The 27,242-nt window shown below is 45.7% G+C and overlaps 1 protein-coding gene across 5 annotated transcripts in view; it reads right to left on the bottom strand.

The window, feature by feature from the left end:
• The window catches only part of LOC106017218 (uncharacterized), a 38,244-nt gene extending 20,828 nt beyond the window's left edge, over positions 1–17,416 (bottom strand). For 3 of the 5 annotated variants that reach the window (XR_011812390.1, XR_011812391.1, XM_072044094.1), the window contains exons 1-5: positions 17,151–17,416; positions 14,514–16,780; positions 12,322–12,473; positions 8,917–9,057; positions 556–637 (exon numbers count right to left, since the gene is read on the bottom strand). The gene's annotated coding sequence lies outside the window, so the exon portion shown is untranslated. The other 2 variants (XM_072044092.1, XM_072044093.1) reach the window with 2 other exon arrangements.
• Between the last annotated feature and the right edge of the window lie 9,826 nt (positions 17,417–27,242).

Below are 27,242 nucleotides of genomic sequence, written 5' to 3'. Positions count from 1 at the left end.
CAAGAGAAGGAAAACATCACCAGTCCCACAGGGGGCTCAGATTCAAAGAAAAAGGACACCAGAATTGTCATTGTAATGTCATCATAATCATCATCACAGTAAAGGTCTCTGTCGTTCAATAAAACCAATAAAACATACGCTCAATAGGCACTTGTCTTATTTGGAGGAATACAGTGTCATTTGTTTCTGAACACCATCCTGCCCTAACCAAGCTGAATCCAGCTACTGTGCTGTCTGGTCAATTTTTTATTTTTATTTTATTTTATTTTTGGTTTTGTTTCTTTGTTTTAACAATACAAGTCAATTAGACAGACTTTTGACTGCAGAGATCAAAGGAGTATATTTTTGGCCATAAAGATTTATGGCCTCCCAGCTTCTCCTGTGGGCAATGCTTGGACGCATGCAAAAAGCTCTTTGGTGGGTACAAATGGATGAGAGGCTTTTTTAGGGGATGTCTTCAAAGCAGTTGCAACTAGTGACAATGTTAAAAACTGAGGCACAAATCTCAGCTAACCCCCACACAGGTGAAACAGCAGAGCAGATGTCCCAACGTACCCGTTCAGTGTTCCTTCGGGCATTTCCAGCTCAGCCACAGCCCCTCGAGCTGCACCACTGGCTGCCGGTGACACGTCTCCTGCTGGTAGAAACACAAAGGAAGACATCCAGAGATCAGAGGTGCAGGAGCAGCAGAGAACTATCACTTCATCATCTGAAGGTTCTGGGCTTATGTTGGGGTTTTGAATTAAAAACAAACAAAAACCAGCAATTAAAAGCAACCAACAAATGAAACCCAAAGAACAACATCCTGGTTAATGAAGCAGAATCTGATCATAAGAACTGTCACGTTTTATTTTATATATAAATAAAATATAAAATATTTTTTATTTTATACATTATATATATTATTTTATTTTATTTATTATATAAAATATAAGAGCTGATTCTGTTAGTATTGTGTGCTAATATAGCCCCTGCACAGAAAAAAATACAATTGCTGCAAAAATATCTATCTTATTAATGCGCTTAACTCGCTGAGGGTCAGACTGCATTCCCCCAAAAATAACTGAGAACAGGCATAGATTTTGACTGTATTTGTTAAGTGGCCATGATCAATAAAAATCTATTTTTCAATTGAACAGAAGATGCTGTTTGTATGTGTGTTGCCTCCAGGCCAAAATAGTTTTGAGTGAAACTGGATTCCGGAATATAAAGTTGTGTTGTTTTTGCTCTGGCTCTTAAATGAGCCTTACCAGCATGCAACTGCAATCCTTGTGAACTCTGCAGATTAAATTTCCTTGCTGTAATGACCACTAGGAATTAGTGAAATGTTAATCTTCCCACCTGCTGCGTATGATTATACATGAGTCTAATCAACCTGATTACGAAAGAAAGCAATTTCTGCTTTTATGGGTATTTTTTGTTGTCTGCTTTTTGTTGTTGTTCGTGAGGAACTGTAAAATTCTTACCCATATTTTAAAGGGAAAATAATAATTAAATTAATATATCTAAAAGCGAGCAATGGAGGCTGCCCATAATTGCTTTACAACAGATACAGTAATTGATGCTCTGAGGATTTATTTCAAAGCACAGAAGTCGAATTAGAAACCTAGCTTTATCTGGATTTGCGTTGCTTTGATGAAGTCACTGTGTCTCTGTGTCTTGATTCTTAGCTAAACAGCTTTTAATGAGAATGCTAATAATTATAAAAACTAAATTGTTTTAGGAATCCAAGAGTATAGAACACAAATTTTGCTTTTCCCTTAAAGATACAACCTCAGCTGTGGCACCTTTCTGCTGTGAGCCCTGAAACATGCTGCATGGGGCAGGAGGGACGGAGTTATCCACGACAGTTATTTGATGCACTGAAGGCAGATTAGAAAGACAATCTAAAAAGCTTACTTGTACATCTTGTGCAAAATACTTGCTTGAACTCACATGTATTGACCTAAAAAAAAAAACACCACCAAAAACAATAAAGTAAAAAAATACCACAGTAGCCTTCTGAACAGGTATTGCACTGCAGTTACTATTTATTTTTTTCCTGAAATCTGAAATCCAGGAAAATCCAAGTTAGAATACAGAAAGATGAGAACACAAGGAATGTAGAGAAAGCCCCAGCAGGCTGTTGTAGTGCTCTAGCCATCTCCCCAAATCGCTGCTATCTTCTCAGCAGCGCCGAGACCCTGAGCCTCAGCTTTACCCCTAGCACCACCACGGTCATCCCCGTGCTTGCACATGGCATGGACACATCAAATAATCCCTGGATTGGAAACCAGAATGCCAAATCATCTGATCCCATATATTATAGCTAGTTATCTGAAATCATTCAGAACCTGATGAGCCTCATTCCACAGGCAAGCTTAATATACCCGGAGAAATATGATGCCAATTATGAAACCAGTGTTTCTCAGCACTTTGCATGCAAAGAGCAGGAGATAATCGGGGGTCTCCATGGTGACAGCGTTAAGGTAGCTGGGTTACCTGAATGATAATTTCCATCCCTTCGTCTGATCTTCACGGGTTTTTCACTTTTCATCTTTGACTCTGAATTTGTTAGGTTTCTAATGGGAAGGAATTGACAAATATCCTCGTATACCTTAGAGGAAAAGCAAATGTTCTATCACAGATAATCCTCCAAGTTAATTCACCTTAACAATTTTTGCAGGGCGAGCTGCTCGTGGTAGTGGAGAATTTGCCTTCTACACACATCCAGCTCTAAATTGGACCAGGGACAGGGGAGACAGCACCTTGCTAAAGCAGATCTCCAAAAACTCATAAAGGAAAGCTCCTTCCCCCAAACCAGGGCTTGGGGTGGCCCAACCCCACTCCTCCAAGCACAGAGGTCCACCGGAGAGCCCCTGGATAAACTCTCGTCCTCTTTATCTCTGCCTAGTGCTCCCACAGCAGCATGAAAAGCACGCCAGGAAATTAACGTACGCTCGGGCCAGGGCTATCATAATTTGTAATGCCCTTACCCAATTCACATCGCATTTTGGAGAACAATTCCACTGAGATCTCCAAGTAATCCATCACCCCGAGGCAGCACTGCCTCCCCCTGATTTCAGCGAGCAGTGCCCCTCAGGGTGACAATGCCGGTCGGTGGCTCCTGGGCTGGAGGCGGCCACTGCCTCTCTCCTCGTGCTCTTCAGCCCGCTTATTAGGAAAGCTGAGCATTTTGCACTTGGGCTCATTAAAATCTTCAATACCTTAAATAATGCTGCTCCCTGCCCAAGGGTTTAACAGGACGGGGCCTCCTTATGACGTTATTTTCCATCCTTGTGCTGGATGCTCTGGTGAGAAATGCACTGCCCGGCCACGTGCTGCTGTTCGCAGGGAGCAGAGAACAAAAGGGAATGCCAATTGCTGTGCAATCACCCAATTAACTTCTGTATTTTTGGTTTTAATCTAGTTCTGCTCCTTGCAGAAATAAATACAATAGATCATTAACGCTGATGTTCCTAATGCTGTGCAGTCACCTTCCCCGCCTCTCCTTGAAGTGCTGTGTTATTTAACACCTGGTAGGAGATTTAAAAGCATCTTCATCTGACTTCCAAAATTAGGGCTAAGTTTAGCTTCTGTAGGTAACAATTTCTGCTTAAACTTTAATAAAGAAGTATGTTTAGAATCTCAGGGGCACACTCTCTGCTCATTTGAAACAAATGAGGATTATATAAGGAGGAACACGAGCTACAAATAGGTTTCATAAAATTAATTGGCTCTAAGCTGCTGCTGAGCAGAGCTGAGCCAGCCCAAGCGACAAGTGGCCTCAGGGTGCCCGCTCCTCCTGGGCAGCTCCGAGGGGCTGCTCCGAGGGCAGGGAGGTCCAGCCTCGATGCTGAGCCACTCCTGTGGGCTCTGGCTCTCAGGGCTCCAAATCCATGCACACCCTGCAGGGCCTGGGGACCTGTATGGCTTCATACCTGGACTGCATGTTCTTGGAGTATTTCCATCTATGGGCTCCAACATTTTAAAACTCTGCCTCACCAGAATACCGTGGGTGCTGCAAAGCCAGGAGCAGCACGCAGAGGTTTTGCATCCTGCAGAGTCCTTCCATACCGCTTCTATTGAATACAGAAATTGCAGCACGCACTTAAACATGCAGTTAAATGTTTAATCCCACCCGCTTCTCCACCCCAAAATACTCTAACCCTGACGTGGGGATGGGAGCAGAGGCTCTGCAGCCTCTCTTCGTGGGGCAAACTGCAGCTCTGTGCTGGGAGGATCGGTTACGTCTGCCATGCTCTGAGGAGTTAACATAAAACTCAATCTAATGGCATTTAAAAAACATATATATATATATAAATCTATCTATATATAATATATAAATATTTATATAGTTTATATATATAATCTCTCTCACTCATGTATATATATATATAAAATCTAAAATAGCTTGCACATGTTTTTCCCTTGCAGAGCTCTTTATTTACAATCGCTGAGATAAGCATGCTAATTTCTGCCAAGACGTGCATCCCACTGACTCCCATCTTCTCTCGGTGCAGGTATCACAAAGCCCAGCTCGGGCTAGGCTCCCAGTAGCTTTTCACCAGCAAAAGAAGAGCAGAAGCTGAGCATTGGGCCAGCACCCTACACAGCGAGGTGAAAGCAGGGAACAGGCAGAGGCCCCGAGCAGATGGGGCGCTGCCCTGGGCTCTGAGCAGCAGGACCACCACCGGCCGTGCTGCCCTGCAGCCCTGCCCCTGGCTCCAAACCCCAGTGCTGGAAGTACAATGACTGAAAAAGACAAAATCTCTTGATTTTTCCTTTCTCTGAAAACTCTGTCTATGAAGGGAGTCTGTAGTTCATTAATAGCTACTGAAATTATCCCTAATTTCCCAGCTGTTTTACGCACTATCATTGACATTTTACTCAACGGCATAATCACCCAGGACAAAATAGGATTTGTGATAATGTCCTTGCGTAATGAACGTACCAAAATGGCTACTAATGAAATCGGGAAGAAGAAGCATGACCATTTTCCTGCATTCCCCCCTACCTAGTACATTAAGAATTTCTGTCGCCCTTTCCAGGCCACCAGGGCAGGCTGACACTCCTCCTCATCAAGTTAAAGCAGCCAGCATCCACAGCAAGCAACAAACCCCAAACCCCCATGTAACAAATGGCATTTCTCAAGACGTAGACATTTGAGAAATGACATTTCTCAAGATGCTTCTCAATGACCAAGTTTAATACATGTAGTATTTCTTTCCAGATAACCCCCCCTACTTGGACGTCCCCATGACCGAGGACCAACAGGAACAGCGTGTGCTCTGAAGGGCTTCTGGGCAAAACAGAAGGGATGGGGTCTACCCGGCAAGAAAATGAGGCTATAGGGACTGACACGGCAAACACTGGTGCCAGGTGGTGTCACCAGGCACTGACAGGACGCAGCTGAGTCACGGCACTGAATTATTGCTCATCTCTAACCTGCATTAATTCACTAACAGCAACAAACAGCTACTGAGTAAGTACTGCCTGGGACAAGTCCTCCATCAACCCGAACTCCTCCCATATTTTCTTAGAGGCTGTCCCCAATTCCTGCACACTCTGCGTGCTTTACACTGCCTGGAAGAGTCATTAGAGGACCACCCAGTCCTCTTGGGCCCCCTGTATGTCTGGGTTCATGCCCACACACAGCAGCAGTCCTCAGCCCGTCAATACCCAAAGAAACAAGACGCACATGTGTTTTCTCAGTAATCCCACAGAAAGAAGGTTTAAATTCCCCTTTAGATTTCACAGTGTCTGGGAGGCTCGCAACTATTCCGACATAGTTTCTATTTAAAGAGAGTGAAACCTTCCCCTGTTGAAGATGTACTATTATCAGGTATCATCTGCTCCTCCGTGCCACCCCCACACACACTGAAGTAATTGAGAAAGTCCTTGTTGACAGATGACTGTGTACAGAGGATAACAGGCACCAGCGTCACTCCTGGAGGAAAGGGAAGCTGGAGCTGTGACAAACCAGCACGGCACCGACTCCTGCTGCTGGGAAGCACACTGTCACTCCTGCTTTGTGCAACTTAGTTCATAGCTGTCAGGCCAGGCGTTCACTCACGTACCTGCTGTAATAAAATTAGTCAAAATTGTATCTTCCCCCGTAGCATGGCAAATATTTTCATAGCTAAATGTTTCAGTCTTAGTGCAAACACATTACTCTGGCAGATGTTACAAAAGACAAATGGAATAATGTCGTGCTGCTTTATATAATCCCATATCTGGAAAAAAACGCTGCCTGTATGTGTGTGTCAGTGTAAATACACACCATTTAACACTCAAGTAATAAAAATCCAAACAGTTTCAAATCTTGCCAAACATCTAACCTTTTCCTTGAAGCGTCAAAACTTCATCGCACAGCTCATAACCAGTAGCCATCACACAAAGTATAACACTGCTTCCTGAGCCTGGGACTTAAAGGAATATTTAAAACAAAACAAAACAAAAACACTTTGAAAGAAAACACTTGTACAGCCTTCAAGATGCCATTGGAATATGCCCATCCTCAAGGGATGCTAAACAGAAATCATGGTCCAGTTTCTCGGCTGGAGTTAGATGGGGAATTCACCACCCCCTGACAACTTTTCGGATGGCTTATAGACAGAGAGGGAAGAAAAGGGACGTTATACCTGCACGGTAGAAAGACAAGGAAATATTTGCTTGAAGCAACTCACAGCAGGAAATGCCCACGGCTGCCTCTGCCCCCACTGCTCCACGGGGACCTGGGGGGGTCGTGCAGCCGAGTCACCTGGGCACCCCAATGTCACCCCTATATGATCTGCCAGGCAGGGCCACGGAGGAGCCAGCACCCCATGCGCCAGCACGCCCTGGTAACCTCACCTGGCATCATCCTGGCCCTGAAACCACGGCCAAAGTGCTGGAAACCAGAGCACGGCGCATTGCAACGCAGGGAGCGCATCCTGCACGCTTCCTTGCACAAAGTAGGTGACCCATTTTCCGCACGTATTTTTGGAGCGGTTGATTTTCTAACCTTTCCTCTCGTGTGACGCAGGGGACAGCCCTGCTGGTGTTTTCCTCCAGTAATGGGCTCATTCTGCAGCAACGTGCCACAAAGCCGCATGAATTCTCAGTCCTGCTCCCGCTAAAGCTAATGGCAAAACCCCTGACGGTTTTGAGGAGGCCAGGACCTGGGTTCAGCCACCTTCTGCTCCAAAGCAAAGAAAGCACACGCTTTTCATTGAGCCTCTTCAGACACAGAATGCTATTCAAACACATTTACCTTTTCTGAACGGATGTCTTCGGCTGGAACCTCACAGACAAGCGCAGAGGGTTTATCTAGTGGTAACAAAAGCCTCGTGGCATTTCTTAGATGGAAAGAAACCCGTGTTTAGCAATTATTCATAGCCTTACACACATTCCTGCAGACAGTCAAGCTGACTTGGCAGACTGAAGCTAATTGGGTTTACAGGAGAATGAAGCTTTGATTGAAGTGCTTCGCTTAAAAAATTACATACGCACCCCCACACCCCTGATAACGTTACTCTCGAGCATGTAAAACAACCACCCCACATATTAGCAGAGAAGAAACGCTGACTTTTTTTATTACTTTACCAACCAAAGACCCACAAGTGAATAATTCTGAAATGTTTGATCTGCTGTATTCTGCTGCATAATTTAGCGGCTGCAGAAGGGCTGCGTGCGGCTGGCATTTCGGGCTGCTTTTGAAGTTCACAACAGCCCCGCAGTCACCGGGGGGTGGGACCCTGCTCGGGGTGGGCACCGAACAAAAGGTGGGTGGGAAACAGCTCCAGAGCTAATGCACAGAAAGCGGTTATGAGAAATTGGCTAAGGGAAATTAATGTAGCCTCAAGTTTACCGAGTAAATAATTCAGATTCTACCGCGGTGATTTATGAAAATAAAAAGCCTTAACGAGCTCAGCAGGCAGCAGGTGCTTCCATTTTTACATGCTAAGAGCAAAAATAAAAGGGCAGGAGCTTTTGCTTCATTGGGCTTTTTTCCTATTTCATGGTTATAGTTTAAAGTAAAAGAGCTCCAACGTGCCTCAGGGACATGATATGCTCAGCGATTTTGCTAGTCAGGGAAGGGTCACACCAGTGTTGCCTTCTCTGTTTGTGCCGTGGCTTTCGATTCTGGTGCAGCCACATGGAGAAAGCTTCCAGGTGTTGCTAGGAATTACTGCTTCGAGGGGAAGTTTTACAGAAATAACAACCGACAAGTTTCAGAGGAGAAAGAATATTTCCAATAGCCCTGTGCTGGACAGCACTCAAACCTGCTCGCTAACATGTGCTCTTCAATCCTTTTCCCAAATGAACACGTGCAGAATTACACGCAGGAATTCAGATCATGGACCACATCACACCACCAAGTCTCTGTCTCCGTTGGGAAAAGTCCCAAATAGTCACAGACTATCTACGTTCTTGAAAAAAATGGAAGCACAATGGAGACATGCAAAGAAATCACAAAATAGAAGATGGAAACTGCATAGGAAGCACAAGAAAGAGGAGATGGGGGAAATGGAAAAACAAGCAAATGGAAGTGGAGAGAGACCTTTTACATGGTAAGATGGTGATAAAACAAGGGGGAACAGTTTAAAATTAAAAGGGGAGATTAAGATTAGGTGTTAGCAGGAAATTCTTCCCTCAGAGGGCGGTGAGGCCCTGACCCAGGCTGCCCAGAGGAGCTGTGGCTGCCCCATCCCTGGCAGTGCCCAAGGCCAGGCTGCTCGGGGCTGGGGGCAGCCTGGGCTGGTGGGAGGAGATCCTGCCCATGGCAGGGGTTGGACTGGATGGGCTATGAGGTCCTTTCCACCACAAACCATTCTGTGGGTCTATGAAATGGAAAATGGTGAGCTGAGATGCTTGCAGGAGGCCCACTGACCTGAGAAATTGCTGATGATGCAGGGAAGCAGCCAGGCTGCATTGCCATCTAGTTCTGCCCACCTTATTTATTTAGTTCCAGAGGAAACTTCACAGTCTTCAAAGCCGATGATCTCCCCATCTGCCAGCTTTATCAATCAGCATCCATGCTGCACATCAACACCTTTTGCATTGACTTCCATATGGTTCATTGCATGAAAATGCCTAATTAAGAGGAGAAGATGAGATTTTAGCAAGTAAACCTCATGACTAGCTGTGGAAGAAATGCGAGCTGCAGTGCTAAATCACAAGAGGTGGCAAGCACAGCCAGGGAGGCGACTTTGAAGGCAAACTGCTGCCTAAGAGTATCTCGAGCTCGGAGAGGTTCAGACTTCAAAATTACCACTTCACGTGCCCTGCGTCTGCAGCCTGTCAGCAGGATTTCCCCCGAGAGGCTGAGGCAGGATCCTGGCAGTGCTCGCACAAAGCTTTGTCAGATCAAAAAATCTACCAGACAGTGATTGCAGATCAGAGCAGCTTACGGCTATTAAACCCAACAATTTGCCACTCTCCAGACGTAAACCGGGACAGTTCACCGTGCTCACACCAATACATGGCACCGCTTCCTGAACGCAGCCCCACATGCGATGGGCTGCTGGACTGGAAATTCAGATTTGTTTTCTGACAATATGTAAAACAGAAAATATGCCCCCCCAAACCCCAACCAGCAGCACATAAAGATGCAGCAGCACCAAGCAGATGGGCAGCAATGCACCCCCGGGGTGGCCTCTGCCTCCCGGCGAGCTCTCACCCTGCTGCAGATCACAGCTTTGAGCGAGGCCGAGGGCAGGAAAAGTGGCTGCTTGTGGCTGTAATCATTTGCTGTAGCTCCTGCAGCCCATAAAGGGCCTGCCCTGGCACATCCCCAGCAGCATGGGCTTTTATTGCCTAGCTGGTGCAACATGGAGTGAACTTGTAGCCTTGGGAAGAAAGTGAAATTATCTCGTGAGGTTGAAGGGACACGAGGTGTGAATAGACATGACCTCCCTTGGATCAGAAGGGCAGGGAAAGCCTTCCTGCAGGTATTTTTGTGAGCTGGCCGCTGTAAATCCTACAAAATGCCTTCAAACCTCTGCAGCAGGTCCTTAAGCCAAGTTTCCACCAGCTGTAAAGCACCACTCCCCCACATCAGGTTCAGGCAGCACAGAACACAGCCCTGCGGTCCTTTCAAGAGCAGCTTTTATCACCCCATTTAGCAATTCAGCAATTCAATCAGATGGCTTGTGTGCCTTGGGCGATGGCTGAGCAGAGGGCTGGCTTGGGGTGACGTCCCCAGAGGGGCAGAGGTGTGCGTGGCCATGTGGGGACACTGCTGGGACACCGCGGGATGGCTCCGTGACGGGGCCTCGTCGTGGTGCCCGGCTGCGCAGTCACCAACAGACATTGCCGTGGCTGTTGGAGGTCATTTGGCCAGCCTTAAAACCAAAGAAATAAACTCGTTTTTATGGCACGATACATAAACTGCCTGGCTTCTGCTGGGAGCCTAAATTTGGGCTGTTGGGTTGATTTGGTTGGATGCTAGGAGTGAGGGCATCGTTCAGAGCCACGAGGCATTTTTCTCCTTGGAAGGGTGGATAACTGAGTCTATTAATCTGACAATACATTTAAACTGAGTTATTGTGACAAGGGACTTCCATTATCCATTTCATCTAGTTGCAAACTGTCAGAATAAATCTCAGGGGGTTAGGGAAAAAAGCTGCCTTCCTTTGTTTGCTGCTTTATATGCCACAACAGTTTAGATTTGGTTCACTCTAACTCATGATACTGTGTAACTGTACAGGGGGGAAGCTCACTGGAAACCTAGCATAGCAAATGTTAACTTTATGCTCATCAATGTGTTTTTTTTATTATTACTTCCAATTTTATTATTATTATTTTTAATTAAGGAGTAAGGACAGCAAAATTTGACCCCCTAGCAGAATCATGGCATTGCCTTCAATGGCCTTTCTCCTTTTACATAGATTTTTTAATGATAACTTTTCCTCCCTCTTTAATCGATATCTTCAGAACTGATAAAGCAGTTTCCTAATGCTCTGCTTTTCTCTCCCTTGTAAAGCATTTTGAGTTAAATAGCTAAACCTCTCATAACCAGAGATTAATCAAAATAAGTTGTAGATGAGTAAGAAATGGTATTGTGCTTAAGACATCAAACTGGCATTCAGAAGACTGAGACTCAATATTTTGATCCTACTGCTGACTTCTTATGTGTTGGGTGACACTTGGCTATCAGATGAAACATCTTCCCCATTATTTGCTTATTTTTGTAACTGAGCCTGTTTTAGTAAAAGAACAATATTTTACTGTCTTCAGCTCCTTGGCCAAATCCAAGCTGGTAGCAGGCCAAGCAGTCAAGTGGCCAAAGAGGTTGGTGCTACGGCCCCTCGGTGGCTGAAGATCTGCTTGGGCACGGTGGAGGAGGAGCTGCTTGGTTTGGGAAAGCCAACGCCACTCTTGGGCTGCCAAGCCAACATGCAAAACTCGCCATAACTTCAATCATGCACGTGCTTATGTGTGTATAGGTGGCTGGAAGCTGCACAGCGGCGTTTCACAGGAAGAGGGGCTGTGATATTTACAAGCTTTTGTTGAAGCAAATAGTCCAGTCACTCCTATTACATCAAATATATCAAATATTGGAGCTGGAGGCAGTGACAAAAAAAATAATAACAAAAAAAATCTGGCCATCTTGAAATCTTTTATACGTTAGGTTAATTTGTTAAAAAGCCTCCACGAAGAAATAAACATTGCTACTTCAACTGATTTTAATTCTATCCTCTCAGCACTGTTCCTGTGAAACAATGAGAACTCTAATTCATGATCTTCCCCAAAGTCATCGTTTGGTCTCAGGAGGTGGTCGGAAGCTCAGTACAAAATGTCAGTGTCACAACTTCACAGCTCTGCGCTTGGTTTTGATCAGATCTGGGAAGTGAGAAGGGATGCAATATTCTCATTCCTTTACTGTCACTGCAGAGTATTCATTAGTTTTAATTATTTTTTAGGTTCTAGGGGGAACCATTAAAAAATTAATCACAAATGGAAAGAACAGAAGCCGTATGTGGCCATAAAAAGACAATAAAGCATTTTAAGATACACACTTGTTATGATTTATACTCAAAACAGGACCAGAGGTAGCATATGGTGGATGCCATAAAATAACATTTATTATAAAAGCATGGAGATTTATCTCCAAGCTTGGTTGTATGTAAGAAGTTGCATTTATTTTAACTTATATTCAGATTCCTGCTGTAATATCTTTTTTTTTTTTTTAAACTGAGCCAGCTTGCTACAATCCTCATACTGTTGTACCTATAAACATTTCCTTTCTGCAGACATTCTCTTCATTGACTTCAGATGCACCTTGCATACATTTGGATTTAGACACAAACCAGCTCCTGTTCGGGGGCAGAAGCTGTTCACCAGCTGTGTGCTCACCTTCTGCCAACAGCCCAGACATCTCCATTGACTTCAGCCAAGGACTCCATGTGCCCATAAGGATCCTCTGATTGATTCAAGGTTTGCTTTAGCTTCAACATCTCAAACCTAGTAAACTGATAAGGGAACAATTAACCGGGTATTCTTATTTACTGTAAATAAGAAAAAATGGTATGTGAAATTATCACGTTAGCTGCGTCTTGCTGGCCAAATCCTAATGGCAAGGAGGAACACCAGAAAAGAACAGAAACCCACATGAGAGAAACGTCTCCAAGAAGGTAGCACTAAGGGCACGGAGCTAACAACATGCCCCGTACGGATTTCCACCTCCCTGCATCCCCAGACAGCAAAAGCCAGAGGCGGGACCACCCCAGTCCTGGTGCAACACCCAGCTCCTGCTGGATTTAAATGTTCACAGGCACCAGCCAAGAACAGTTCCAAGTGCACAACCAAGTTCTGCTTTCACAGACTGTGAAAGGACACAGAGCTTTTAATTCAGCAGTACCAGACTAAAGCGGAACTGCCTCGAGAAGTGACCCATAGAAATAAATGAATGCTGGGCGGCCAAGATACCGAAATGTCGCAAGACTCTCCTCATTTATTTAGCATCCAACTCAATACTTTTAATTCCCCCAAGCCAGTCCACAGCAACCTACACTGATATCCTTAAATGTCAGAGCAGAAACAAGCCAGGCTGGCACAGGACTCGCCTGCCGCTGGGGAGCGAGGCTGGCTTTAGAAATGCAAAACCAAGAGCTGCTCACAGCGGTGGCACAGGTGCCTCTCCCCCTTCCCCTGCAAGTCGCACAAGCAGAAAGGTCACTGGGTGCCCGGGCAGAAATGCACAGCCTCTCCTCTGCTTCACGTGAAATAGCACCCGGGCAATAAACCCAGCCTGCCGGCATCGTTCCTGCCTGCTGAGCGTGGGTAAAATTCATCTCGAGAGCTGCTCATGGAGTTTGAGCCTTGGCTGTGAGAGGTGCTGGCTCCTGGCACCACGAGAGGAAGCACTGCAAGGCAGAACTGCGATCCTACACAGCTCGCGTGGCAAAGCTGCACGGAGCCTTCCCCAGCAGACAAGGATTCCTTCCCAAGGGGATCTTCCTTCCACAGCAAAGACTTCAAAGCCATCCTATCTACCTAGTCTAAAAAATATAAAAATAAAGAAAAGCAACGCCCAGCGCTACGGGTATCATCTGCCGCTTGCTGTTCCTGGCTTTATCGTCTACCCTTTTTTCCTCTCCAGTTTAGCTGTGTGTGACGTCTGGAAGACAAAAAGGTCAAAGCTGTACAACAACTGCTGTCTCCTCTCCTTCCCGACAGCCCAACAAAAACACAAGAAGTGGACTTCCAGTTTTTTAAAGGAAAGGGAACTGTTCCACCTCATCTGAAGGCTTCTTAGAAGCTTTCATAAACCCAGTCCTTGCACCATGCACAAAGACATTATTTTTTATTTACTCCTGTTTCTGTAGAGGTTAGAAACATCTGAGCATTTCCTCAGGGAGCTTTCTCCTCAGCACTGAACTTCTTCATATTCCCGGCTGCTGGCTAAAGACCATGGAGTGCTCACGAAGCAGAGCTGGATCACCATCCCAGCCAAGAAATGCCCACACAGCCAAATACCAACCAAGACATCCCCTCCCAGAAACAGGCTTTCATTTCTCCTCACTGTGGCATGCTAAGATGAATTTAATGAAACCAGACAGATTACCAGCACTTATTCCAGACTATTCCACACAGCTCCTGCAACGTGCTGCAAAACTCGTGGTAGGTGCCAGCAGAGATGTAGCATTTAAACACAGACCAGACCCAGGCGTGAAGGGCAGAGGCAGACGTATTTATGGAATGCACGCCCAAATGAATCACGTCTGATATCATTTTTCTTCCTTTGGCGTAATTACAACCAGCTTTAAAATAACGTGAGGTTTCTTTGAATGGGGGTATTTATTTCAGTTAACTAATATAAAGCATCAGATCTAAAAAGTGCTGGAGGAAAGGGATTGGGTTATTTAGAATTATTCTGCACTAGAATTACACTGGCTCCATAGTCCTATATTGTGCTCAGACATTATATGAAATTAAGCACAACAGGGAGAAAGAATCAATCAGTCCTGGCTAAGGAATTGAGATAATAATGACTCATTTGACGGGATTGCTCTGGAAAATTAATAATGACGGTGGTAATTACTAACCTGGGATAGCTGCAGTGCTCATTATTCTCCTTTTACTCCACTGAATGTTAAGTATTATGAAGACGTCTGTTAGAAACGCCGTCTTGTCCGCGGGCTTTCAATCACAGACAAGGGCTCTCCGAGAGGGCTGAAATCTGTCCTCCTTTTACACTCACCGGGAAACAAGCCCCAAGCAACTGCAGTATTTGATATATGGCATAGAAGGCCACGAATACAATATTATTTGTAAGAGTTGAGCTCCTGCAAGCCTGATCCCTGACAGCTCTGCTGCCTTTGCTTCCCCTTGACCAAGGAAGAGCTGATGCATCCCTGCAGACCCCATTTCATTAACTGCTTTATCACCTGTGCCAGCGACCAGTCTTCCTGCTGCCCACCAGCCCATCAGCCCAGCTCCTCAAGTGAGCCAAAGCCAGGAAAGGGACCGGGCTCCCTCCTGCTCCAGGGCAGCAGCTGAAGAGGAGCTTCTGGGGCTGGAAGACATGCTGTAATATAACCGGGGAGAGATATTAGCCTCTAAAAAGCTGAGAGTGACTAAAAATAAGAGCGTCTCGCAGCTGTGCTTTCAAACATCTGTTCCACACCCCACGGAGTGCATGCAGCACTTATTTATATTTTAAGTGGATCAGCATAGTGTTTACCTTATGTTGAAGAGCAAGCGATGAAAGCGAATGCCCTGTAATATGCAGGAAGATAATAAAAAAATAAAAAATAAAAAAAAAGTAGTTCTACAGCAATGTTAAAAAAAAAAAACACAGTTCTTTCTTGATGTTGAAGGAACACAAATTTCTAGTTGTCTGAGCAAGGCAGAGCTTCCTTCCAGCAGCAGCTACCCTTCTTGAGCAAGGAATTTTGGATTCCTTGTCACCTTTGCCAATTACTCCCTTTATCCTGCCAAATACTCCTTTTCCCAGCTGATTTAGCCCCAAATTGCTTTCAGCCCTATGAAATGGGCTCTTTTAAGGACCCTATCTGCATGTCCCTGGTGCGTTACTTTAATCACTCCACACACACCATAACTCTGTCACTGATCCCATCTTTTTCTGTCAAGATGGTCAAACATGCAATTTTTCCAGAGGGATTCAGAGATTTAAATGTCAAGAAAAGGGGCCGTGAGCTCTGCTGGGGTAAAGGGAGATGCTGATGATTTCTATCTGCAGTCTCTGCCTTCAGGTTTCTTGTTCAGCTCCTTGACAAACCCACTGTCACCCAGGCTTGTCGCGGCGCCCTGCATACATCCAATTATCTGGGCACAGCACGGCTTGACAAAAACAATCCATCCATACAATCCAAAAAAAAAATCCTTTAGATTAAAAATCCACATTTCTGTTAAAACTCTCCTTCTCTGTGGCCAGGCCTGATGCTGGCTCCTTAATGATATGGGACTGCACCCTCCAAGGAAGTGGGATTGGGGTTGGGGCTCTCCAGGGCTGGTGCTGCATGCATTGAGTGGTTTGGTTGGATAATTTGAGCAGGACTGAGGAAATACCCAAACAGGCTATATTTGCAAAGTTCCCCTGCTGTGTTAGCCCTGCCCACTGCCAAGTATTGAAGAAATAATCATTGTTAAAGCTCACTTTGTGCATTAGGAGGTGTCACAGTATTTAAGAGAGGAGGTTGGTGAAATTAAACGAGATGCATGCAGACATCAGTAACCCAAGAATTACAAAGACCTTGCAGCCATCAAGACAACGTGACCAGAGACCTGTCCATGAATCCTAAGACTCAGCAAGTCTCTGTCAAACTGACTTTGTGCTCTGCATCTGGTCCTCGGAGGAAATGTTTAACTGCAGTCACACCTGGGCGTCAGCAGCCTTCCATAAAGCATTTACAGAAATCTCTCTGGCAGCATTTCCATTTCCTGAAGGGTTCAAGAGCAAATGGAGTTAGCCCAAGGAACTTGGGGGACACAGGCTCCATGTCCCGTGTGTCTTTTTCAGTCTCCCTGTAAGCAGTTGTACAGAGCTGCCTCTAGCAAAACGCTTCTCATTATTAGCTTTCCCAACAGAAAAGGATATATTTGGGAATCTGAGTTCGACTGAGTACTGAACATTGAAGATAACTGGCCTGAATGCCGGAGAAATCCATCAGTTTGGAGGCAGAGATCCTGAAGCAGGGATGAGCAGAACAGCTCTGCAGAACAAACAAACGCCTTTTGCTTCTTATCTGAACTACAGGAACATGTTAAAACACAGGTTCTGCTCACAGCTGCGCTTAGCAAAGACCGAAATAGTCATCTTTACAGTCACTTCCACCTGGAAGGATGTCACCTGCAAGCACATTTCAAGAGGAAGCCCAATTTTAGCAAATTTATGATCGTGAGTGACTGCAGTGCTTGACATGATCCATGTCTGCTTCGTGCATTTCCTGCTTCAGCAGAAACAAAGGTACCGAATTTCTGCTCAGAAGTGCGTGCAAGCTCAGAGAGTTAATTATTGTAATTATCAATTCAACAGACTCAGAATGCTAATCTATTATAAAGTGGTCTGTTAATTGGTGTTAAACTGTCATTAGGCTGCCATTTCCCATGTTATCAAGCTGACCCGAAGCACAGCAGAGCTGAAAAACCAATCCATTCCTCATTTCTGACAAAGGCTGATTACTGATTTGGAAAAGAAGAAAAAAAAAAAATCTACATACCTGGAACTGAAGTCGTTCTACCAACAAAGGAAAACATCGTTGTGCTGCTTTGAATTCAGTATTTAAATTCCTTCGGTACCTGCAGGGCGGCAGAATTAAAGACTGGGGTGAACATCAAGAAAAGCCATGCTCAGCACCTTACCTGCCCCGGGAATCACTCAGATGTCACCCAGAGCAGTCCCTGGGGAGGTTCAGGAATGAGGGGCAGGTGCCAGCCGGGTCTCCTCCACCTGGCTGCCTTCTGCCAGCCCAGGCTGCCAGCCTGGCTTCAGTTTCCAGCAGAAGTGCAGGCAAAATTTTGGCTCCCTCACCTCTGAGAGTTCAGTGATAAAACCCAGGTGCCCGGGAGGGCAATGAACTTCAATTTAAGTATGTTGCAGTAAGGAGAGACTGCATTTAATTTCAAGCCATTATTGGGCAAAGCAGCGCTGCTGGCTGCTCTCCCCAGAAGCCGCCGTGGCACGACCTGCCGGAGCGCTCCTCGGGTACCTCCCGTGACTGGCATTTCTCTCTGCTAACATTTCTTTCTTTTTATTTTGTTTTATTAAGCAGCCAACTTTAAAAGTTCAGGGGAACTCACAGTGACCTTTCGAAAGTCCAGAAATGATTCATTGCCTGAAACGGTTTCGGTCTGGAGCAGTCTCTGCAATACTTATTCACCTGAATATTCCCTGGCTCTCCCTGAGACAACCCACGGTGCCCATCTGGGCATCCCTTACCGCAGGATGCAGGGCAGAATTTTCTGACTTGACAGATGGGTAAGAGTTTGAGCAGGGAGCAGTGAATTTTCTATATGCTACTCAGAACCTCTTGGTGCTCAGGTACCCTTAAAATCTGGTCTTGGACACTATATAGAAGAGAAGACTGAGAAAGCCCATGGAAATGGTGACCTGCTTTTACTGACTCCCCTTCATCCATGTTTTAGAAATTGCTAGGATAACAAACTTTGTCATTTAGGATTATTTCCAGTTCTTTTTGCTTGTCTTTGTACTCCTTGCCAGTGCACAGCTGTTGTTCTAGCCCGTTTCTGTTGCTTTTCACTTTCCTTCCAGCATCCCTCCATCACCTGCCTTTGCACGTTGAAATACCAACCAGAGCGCTGGAGAATAAAAAAAGGAAAGAGGTAAAACTTTCAGTGCCATCAATAATAACCCTAGGATCTTGATGGTCTTTCCTAGAAGTGGGAATCCATCTAATTCAGATGTCTTTGACTACTGATGGTTATTATTCCTCCGTCCAGGCTTTTCTGAGACCCCTGACTATTTGTCACTTTCTCTCCTTCCAGTGGCAGAATACCTGAGTGTACCTGCCTGAGCCTCATTTCTCCTTCACCTCAAAAATTGTGTGAACCTTCAACTGGTTGATACCCTTTACTGCCACACAGATGCTCATCCACAGGAAATTCCCATTTATTTCAATCTGCAAGACCCAGTTACGCTGATAAACCGACCCACGTGGCAACAAGCCACCCCGTCCCTGTTCCTTGGTAACAGATAAGCAAGAGGCCAACATCACTTCTGTGCAGAAAGCCTAGCCCACAAATTGCCCACCTAGCAATATGACTTCTTTGTCAGCATCCTCCAGCTGAACTGGAAGTCAAATTAATTCTCGGAGCAGACAGATACATCTTCAAAGAGCTCGAGCGCCGATCATCAGCGCTGTCTGTCAGCTTCCCTCTCTCTGAATAATTTCCTTGGCAGCAGCTGCTGCACAGAACCGTACGAACCCATGCAACTTTCACACGTCGTACTGAGCATTATGCAGTGGTGCCGCTGACCGCGGGGTTTTGGCAGGAGATTGGAAAACCAGCAGTCCTCAGCTTTTCCCCAGCCTTCCCTATCACAGGCAGAATTTATTGTTGCTGGGAAACTGTTGCTGGGACATTCACTGGGCATTTAGTTTTGCTTATCTCTTACTCCTCAAAGTGCTACGTGTTCCCTGGCTTTTATCAAATTCTCTCATTACTATTCCATCCATTGCTTACACCTTTGCAGTTCCTCCAGTTGCCTTCATGTGATCTTGCTGCTTTATTTTGTGCTCCTGACTTCAAATCCTGCTTGGCTGAGCATTCTTTTAACTGCAGTGAAGGGAAAATAAACCTGTGCAGATGGAAACCTGGCTCTTCTGCTGTTCACCAAAGTGGGCTCTGCAAGATTGCTACTAGAGGAATCACCTGGTCAGGCTTGGAGATGGCTGGGCATGACGGCAAGGACAGCTGTCAAACAGAGAAATGCCCACTAGAGCCTCCTCTGGGCTTCAGTCAGTCACGTTTGGTTTTACTTCACTTTGTTGATATGCACTGATGTGGTCCAAAATGGATACAGAGAAAGACCAAAGGCAAGTTTTTGCTATTTCAGGAGATAAAGATCTTGCTCAGCATACTCAGAGGGAGCGACTCCCGCAAGAACTGTTCTTTGAGAGAATGAATAAATGAGAAAAATGTCATTGCACTGAGCTGAAATTTGTTCTTAATTACTTTACCATTGAAACCTAAACAAAAAGCCATCCATAATACTATTAAGGAACTGTTTTCATACAGGTAAAATAATTAAAGCCTATCCTTGATATGCTGGTTTGCAATGGACTCAATGCCAGTGACTGTGCACAAGCGCTAACTGCTACTTACTGGAAAAATGGCAACGGGAGAATGCCACAAGGCACGGCATAGGAGCATTATTTCTATTTTCTAAATCTATCAGCCAGAGATAGACAGCCTTCCTTTAACATAAGGCATGCTAAGAGCACAGGGATCTCTCATTTCTTGGATGGCTGGTCAAGACTTACACTTCAGCAGATGCGCATAATAAGTGAGTTCCTTCTGCACTGAATAAATGTCCTGCCTCACAGGCATTTGCTTTTGATACTTCGCTGCATTGGCTTGTTGGGAGATCAGAGATAGAGAAACTCATAGGACTGGCTCACTTCTGTTTCCTTTGGCAAGAAGTTGGGTGCTAATTTAAAAAAAAAAAAAAGTTGGCTTTTTTATGGGGTGTGTGGGCTGTCAGCCTTATGCTTGCAAAGGCATGCAAGGCTACAGGCAGTGTTTTCATTTTTAAAAGTAAACCCAAAAGGTCCATTCTCTGTTCTCATCAACATAAGTGCTGGAGAGTAGTTCCCGATTAATGACTGTGTCCCAGCTCCTGTTAAAGGTGACAACAGTTCCTCCAGCCCTATTATTTTATAATTTCAAGTACCCAACGAGTCTTTTTTCACATCAGGATACCAGATGCAGTGGCATCATCTATTGCACTGCAGACTCTTGTAAGGAAGCCACTGGAGCAGCCCAGTCAGACAACCTCCCGCTCCCCGTGTAGTTAATTATTGCTGACTGCTCCATCTGCTTTGTCATTACTGCAGCAGTGCCATGCCTTTTCTCTCAAATATATTGATTGAAATGACATATTTTGTACATGTCGTAAGAACCCATAAAAGTCACTGAATTTTAAACTCTTCCCCTCCAACTTGGCTGTTCCAGTTGCGATGCTGGCTTTGACCCTGCAGACCAACACCAGACTATTTAAATTAGTTTCTTTGTGCCTAGGACTAGCTCATTTGTAGCTTTATCAAGATTTATCCATCTGGACAAGGAGCAAAGTAAGGCATGAATTTATAGAGTGCTACTTCTCAGCAGTAATTCTCTTCGTGGGTGCTCCCAGTGTGCCTCATTGAATGCGAGCTTGTTCACCTCCAAGAGGAGTGAATGCCCTGCACGTACCGAACGCATACAAAAACTGCAACCCCTGCATCCTCTGCAAAGACAACAGCAAAAAGGCAATTTGGAGCTGGGGGGAGTTACCTCCTAAGTGATGTCCTTCCCCATTTGCTCCTTTTGCTCCATTTGCTCTCCATTTGCTGTCTGTGAGCACTTGCCCCTTAATTAAAGCATTGAGTTAGCACCGAGCCCAGCTTACCTCTGCAGCACGGCAGCAGGAGCTCCTGCTCCACCCTGCCAACGTTCACTGGGATCTGTGCCCAGGGATGGAGAGAGCAGGGCGGCCACCAGTCACCCCGGAGGTCTGGCAGACTGGTGGTGACTGGGAGGGCCCTGGCCATCGCCAGCTCCTCTAATGGTCTGAATTCACTCATTTCCTTACGGCGCAGGTAGGCGAGGAGCCCAAGTAAATGGCTGGGGCAGAGCATGCACAGCCCGTTAATGCAGGCAGGTTGTAAAATTACAGGCTAGCTTTTAAGAACCGCCTGGCCTCTCCAATTATATTATTTCAAATAGTAATTTCCTAATTAACAATTTTTGCCCTTTGAAGTCTTGCACTGGCAAATTATTATTTTTTCTTTTCTTTTCTGATGACAGGGAGATTATTTATCCCATTTCTTCCCCTAAAGATCCATTTTATGTTCCAGTGAACAATGGTAAGAGCAGAACAATAGAAGCAAAACCACAAAGTTACCCCCTACCCAGATCAGAGAGAAATATGTCTTTGACACCTGCTGGCAATTAATCCTCGGCATGCATGAATTTACAATTAGTAGCGCTCTGGTAATGGGATTGAGGTGTGATTCCAGCTGTCATTAACGCTGCCCTGGCCGCCCCGGGCCACTGGAAGTGCCCAAATCCTGCTCAATACTGGGACGGTAAGATGGTGAATGAACGAAATTTATTTTTCTCCTATCTTCCTATTTATTTTACAGCATCCAAGGAGGAACTTCTCTCCCCAGTAACCTTTCAGGGTCCCCTTTTGGCATGCGCCAGGTCTGGACCCCTTATCTAAGATCCCCCACCTTCACTGCCAACTTTCCTGCTCAACAGACAAAAGCAGCTTTGAGTGCAGCATTTTGCTGGAATGTAACAATAACTTGATTTTGCCCATCTGAGAATGTTTCCGTGCTATATGAAATGAGTCAGCTGTAGAAAACTGAAAAGAAATATTGTATAGAAATGTTGTAAGGAATGCTGCTCTTTGAAGCACTCGATGACATTTGAAAGCCATCTAGTGCTTTAGAGGACAGTACTTTGTGAAGTATTTCATGCAGTAATAGCTCTAAAGTTCCTTTGAAATATTTCTTGTTTGCCATTAAATCCTGGAATTTTGGAAATTAATAGTTAGAGGAGCTTTGATGCAAAAATCTCTGAATAAAACAAATTCTGAAGGCTATTTTCACACTAAGTTACATTAAAACTTCCCTTCAACTCCCTTGTTACTCTGAGATGTGCATTAAATTATCCTAAATGCTACGAATAATATTGTACTAAATAATTGGCAAAAATGACTCCTTGATTTTTTCTCCCACTAACACACATCTCTCGGTGCTTCCTAGTGATCTTTAACTGAGCGATGTTGGGTTACTAATTAGCGTGACAAACAATAGATTCGCATTTCACGGGCAGTTTCACGGCCAGGCAGCCCACCTGGGACAGGAGGAGGTTCTGCTGTCCTCAGCAGGTATCCGAGCGTCTCTGTGAAACGCATCTCCTTCAAGCCCCATCTCCAGGACACCGTCAGTGCATTTTTTGACTAATTGGTGGCAGTCGATTGGCCTAAATCTTCCAGATACGTGTGTAAGGGCTTAGAGGGGAGGTCTCACAGAGGTGGGGATGGGAAGGACATGCAATAGCAGCAGCAAGCAGGGACGTTTGGCATGCAGAGGGTAACGATGTGCACTGCACCACCATCTCCAGGAATTCCTTATCTTTCTTTTCTCAGGGCAAGTTTCTCTTGTCTCTCCTCAATTACGCTTCATTTGTTTTTATCGCAAAATTTAATTCGAGGCAGTTGCTTGGCAGATGGGTTAAAGCATTTCTGTTATGTTTCAAGCAAGGGAAGACAAAATGATTACTGGTGTGGTGTGCGAAACTAACAGCCAGCTTGGTGCAGGAGGGGAGCTGATCGTGGTGGCAAGCTGCAGGCTGCGTTTTGGGGTGCACAGCTCCCAGCCCCTGCTCCTGCCCCCAGAAATTACAGGCAGTATCCACGACACCAGGTGGGGAGGGAAACATCTTCCACAGGGCCTTGGCACTGCCATCAAAATGGCTAAAATAAATAAAAAATTATACAAAGTGCTCCAGGAAGGTGCTGAGCAAGGAAGGGTTCGCCTCTCCACAGGTCACCAAGGGGGCTGGCAGGGGAACGTGTGGCTGGCGCAGGGCCAGGCTGAGCATCTCCAAAAAAGATGCCACAAAATCTTAGAGCTAAAAATAAAAATACACCAAACCACACAACACTTTAAAGGAATTCAAAGAGAACCACATGGGTGGCCACAGGACCCTGAGCCCCCTTGGGCAAACACCCATCTCTGGCTTGGCCACATCATTGCCACTGAAACCCCTTACTGCACAGCTCTCTGGCCCCAAACCTGCTGCAAAACCTCCTCTGATGCTACCGAAGCCGACCTGTGCACATGGGGCCCTGGGAACACCTCCCCACCCCACTGCAGCCCAGAAAATCGGGGCATGGAGAGCTGCAGGCTGCTGTGCTAATACAGCCAAATTTCCTAAAGAAGGCTTGTGTTACTTCCACCACGTGCACTCCAGGCAATCTTTCATTTTATATCCCCGTACCTGTATATGAAAATAACATTATCGGCATCATTTTCTGGGAGCATGCCTATCCTCAGCGCGCTAGATAAAGCGAATCTTGTATTGATGGAAAAGAAATAAGAACATATTACGGGAAAATCTATAAATGCTTTAAAGTTTCATCTTTCAGCCTTCTGCAGCTCTGTTCAGGCAGGCAGTCACGGTCCCACGAGCCCTACAGGAGGCACGCTGCGGAGCAGGAACTGCACAGCCTCACACCATGGGCAGGAGGAGCCCAGCTTCCCGTGGGGATGCCAGCACCTTGCTGGGGCCTGGCACCAAGAACCAAAGGGAGACGCTGAGGTTTTGTATAAGCCAGGCCCATCATAATTAAAAGTTAAAAGTTTTCTAGTTATTCAAATAAATAAACCTGGGCTTGCCTCACCTTTTTCAGCTGGAGGTGCTCAGCATCATCCCCACTTTGCAGACGAGGAGGCTGCTTTTCTTTTCCCGTGTTTACCGTAACGTCCTGGAGGTGCAGTGGTGGATGCGAGGAGATCAGTGCCGATCCCAAACGCTTTCCTTCTTCTGCCTTGTGAAAAACAGAGCCGGTCCTGGCTGCAGCACATCACTCCGAGGGTACAGCACTGGTACAGCCCCAGCACAGTGAGGTTTCCACCTGCAATGAGCAGTGACATCTGGGGGAGCTGCCCCAGCACGGGGGCACGCGTCTGCCACACTCATCCCAGGTCCAGGAGATGTGCTGACGGCGAAGACTTTCATGTAGGCCAGGTCTCTGTCAAAAATGGGTCCGGAATTAGGTTAGTGAGGTGATGTTTACACACAGAACGACATGGCCTGGTTTGCTGAAGTGCTGAACATCCATCCCAGGAGCTCCCTGGTGGGGAAGGAAACTTTATTTTCGGCACCTTGTTTTGTAGGACTGCCTGCACCAGCCAGCTGGGGCTGCCACGTAGCTAACTCCCTTATAAAAGCCTCTCATGAATACACGTTATTCCCCATGAATACACGTTATTCTCCATACATGAACCGTGCAGCTCCAGGTTTCAGCACAGAGTTGCTATTTAGCCAGGTAGGCCTCAGAAATTATCAATTAATGCTCCTTGACATTTTGTAAGTAGGTTCATTTCCATTAAGCCTGCCGCAGGTAACTGCGTAAGATAACTCGGAGCCTCAGCCATAAACCAAAGAGACGCATGCGGTTCAGGGGTATTATGGCTGCTTCTTATCATCTTTTTGACATAATGCACATTGTGTATGCAGCACAGTGAAGATAAACACATGTATAAAGCAGGCAATTACCTCAGCTCACACAGACTATCATATTTATGACCATTTGCAGAGCCTTAATATAATTCACTTACTTAGGTGCTCGAGCAAATACACCATTATAACCCCCCAGCCAGACAGCGAGGCAGGTATCAGGATTTGCTGCTATCCAGCTAAATTCCCCCAAAATCACCGCTCCTCACGGGGTGGTCAGTGGTGGTGGGGACACAGCTGGGTGCAGAGATGCTCACTGCCAAGCCCTGGTGGGAGACGTGGCCAGGACACAGTGAGGAGGGGCTTGTATTTAGCTTTAGAAGCCAAAACCCCACACGGGTCCCACCAGCCCGCCCCATAGCTGCAGGACCCCCCCCACCATCCCTTCCGGCTCCACCAGCCCCTTTGGGTAATGACAGGGTGGCGTTTCCCCAGACACATCACCCCTTGAAATTACCACTGATATGGGCACGCTGCGTATGACTAATCAGGGGCAATTAAGGGCTAATTACTCGCTCTGTGTTGTGCTTGCTGCCAGCACTCACACCGGTGCGAACGAGCGGTGGGAGGGCAGGTGAGCCTACCGGTTTGATTTCCTATCGTTTCACACCCGATTTCATCTGATGCAAAACAGGGAAGGCAGTACAGAATCACATCAGAAAACCCACTGAAACTCGAGGATTAGGAGAGTGCATCACTCCAAACGCAGCAGCTCCCAGCCCCTCAGTTAGACGGGGATCCGCCTGCCTGCCTCGAATCCCAAGCACACGAAGGCTGCACACGCACACGCACACATCTGTGACTTGACAGCACGCTGAGCTTTAGAGGAATGGTTTGCAAATGCAGTTCTTGACAGATATTTCCTGGAATCTGAAACGTTCTTGCATCTTTAAAAATCATTATCCGTGCTATTCCGTAACAAATATGAGCAACTACTTTAGGGAATAAAACATGGTTTTCCTTTCTTTCTTCCCACCCCCCCCCAAAAAAAAATAAAAAATAATAAAAAGAAAACCCCAGGAAGTGGTAACAAATGAATTACACAAGCCCAAAGAGAAAACCAAAAAGAGAAGGGCTGTGCTACAAGAAGCGCAGGTGATACCCTGCAGTTATACCACTGCAGGAAAGGAAAAAGGGGGGATAAATTAAGCACTTCATTCTGTAAGTAAATTTTAAAGTAATCTGATTACAACAGCTCCCACTAGCATCATTCCACAGCAGCAAGGAATAAAATCAATAACAAACATCAACATTTCCATTTTGTTTAGTGATTTTGTAACTCAGCCACAAGAATTGGCGTTTCGCTTAGGGCTTCACCAAGAGGGGGCCACAACTAACCTGGCTGGAGCTTCCTGAACTGCTGTATCGGAGAATCACTCATTGAATTATGAACAGAGAACAACACGCCTTTAAAAGTGGCATCACAGTGTCATTATTTTGGAGAACACATAAAGCTTTTAGGACTTAAGAGTTTGATTTGATTTGACTAAATCTGCTGGAGGACTTGATAGAATTTAGCCATCAGGATGCTATTGTCTTAATCTCTTCTTAAATATTAAAAACACAGATGTGTTTTAATGTTTGATCAGATAAACAGATAGAACAGAATTCAAGCAGCCCCTGCAGCAATCCACGCCTCAAATTTCCATCGGTTCCCGTGTCCGCCCAGCTCCGCATCAGGCTGAGTTTCTGTGCTCACCCCTCAGCCGGTGGGGCTGGCAGGAGAGGACTGCTGCAGCTCACCATTAAATGCAGTTTTCGTATTTCTAGATATTCCACCCCTATAGGACAGAAATCATACCAGGAAAAGCTAACTAGAATCAGAAAATTGCCCGTGACGAGGCAGAGCAGTTCTGGACGTGTTTCTCTGTGAAAGCAGGGAGGCTGCCAGTGCTACAAAACGATTCTGCAGGAAAACGGTGAGCTGCAAGTGCTCCAGAAAGGAAAGGTAAAAATATGCTAAGCGTACTGTACAGCACCAGCTTTGGTAATATTCCTGTTCAAAGCCTAATAAGTATTTTCTTTCAGAAAAAAAGTAGGACAAAATAATATAATGTTGCTGTGCTGCAGTTTTTGAAACAAATAAATGTGGGTCAGTGGAAAATTTATGTACTTTTCCAAAAGTTTGTTGAAGTTTCTGCTAAACACTTCCTCAGACAGTCAGTTTTGCAATCTGCCAGAGCTTGCTCAGCATCCCAGGGGACCACCCGAAAAGGCAGGCTGCAGTTGGTGGCTGACAGCAGCCCCCACGTAAAGCTCACCTGCTCGAGGCTGGGATGTTGGTGCCAAGGCAGAGTGGGATGGTGGTGCTGCAAGCAAGAGCAACAAAAACGAAA

Source organism: Anas platyrhynchos, chromosome 13, assembly GCF_047663525.1.
Source record: "Anas platyrhynchos isolate ZD024472 breed Pekin duck chromosome 13, IASCAAS_PekinDuck_T2T, whole genome shotgun sequence".
Taxonomy (NCBI): domain Eukaryota; kingdom Metazoa; phylum Chordata; class Aves; order Anseriformes; family Anatidae; genus Anas; species Anas platyrhynchos.
This window is presented reverse-complemented; position numbering and strand designations above follow the sequence as displayed.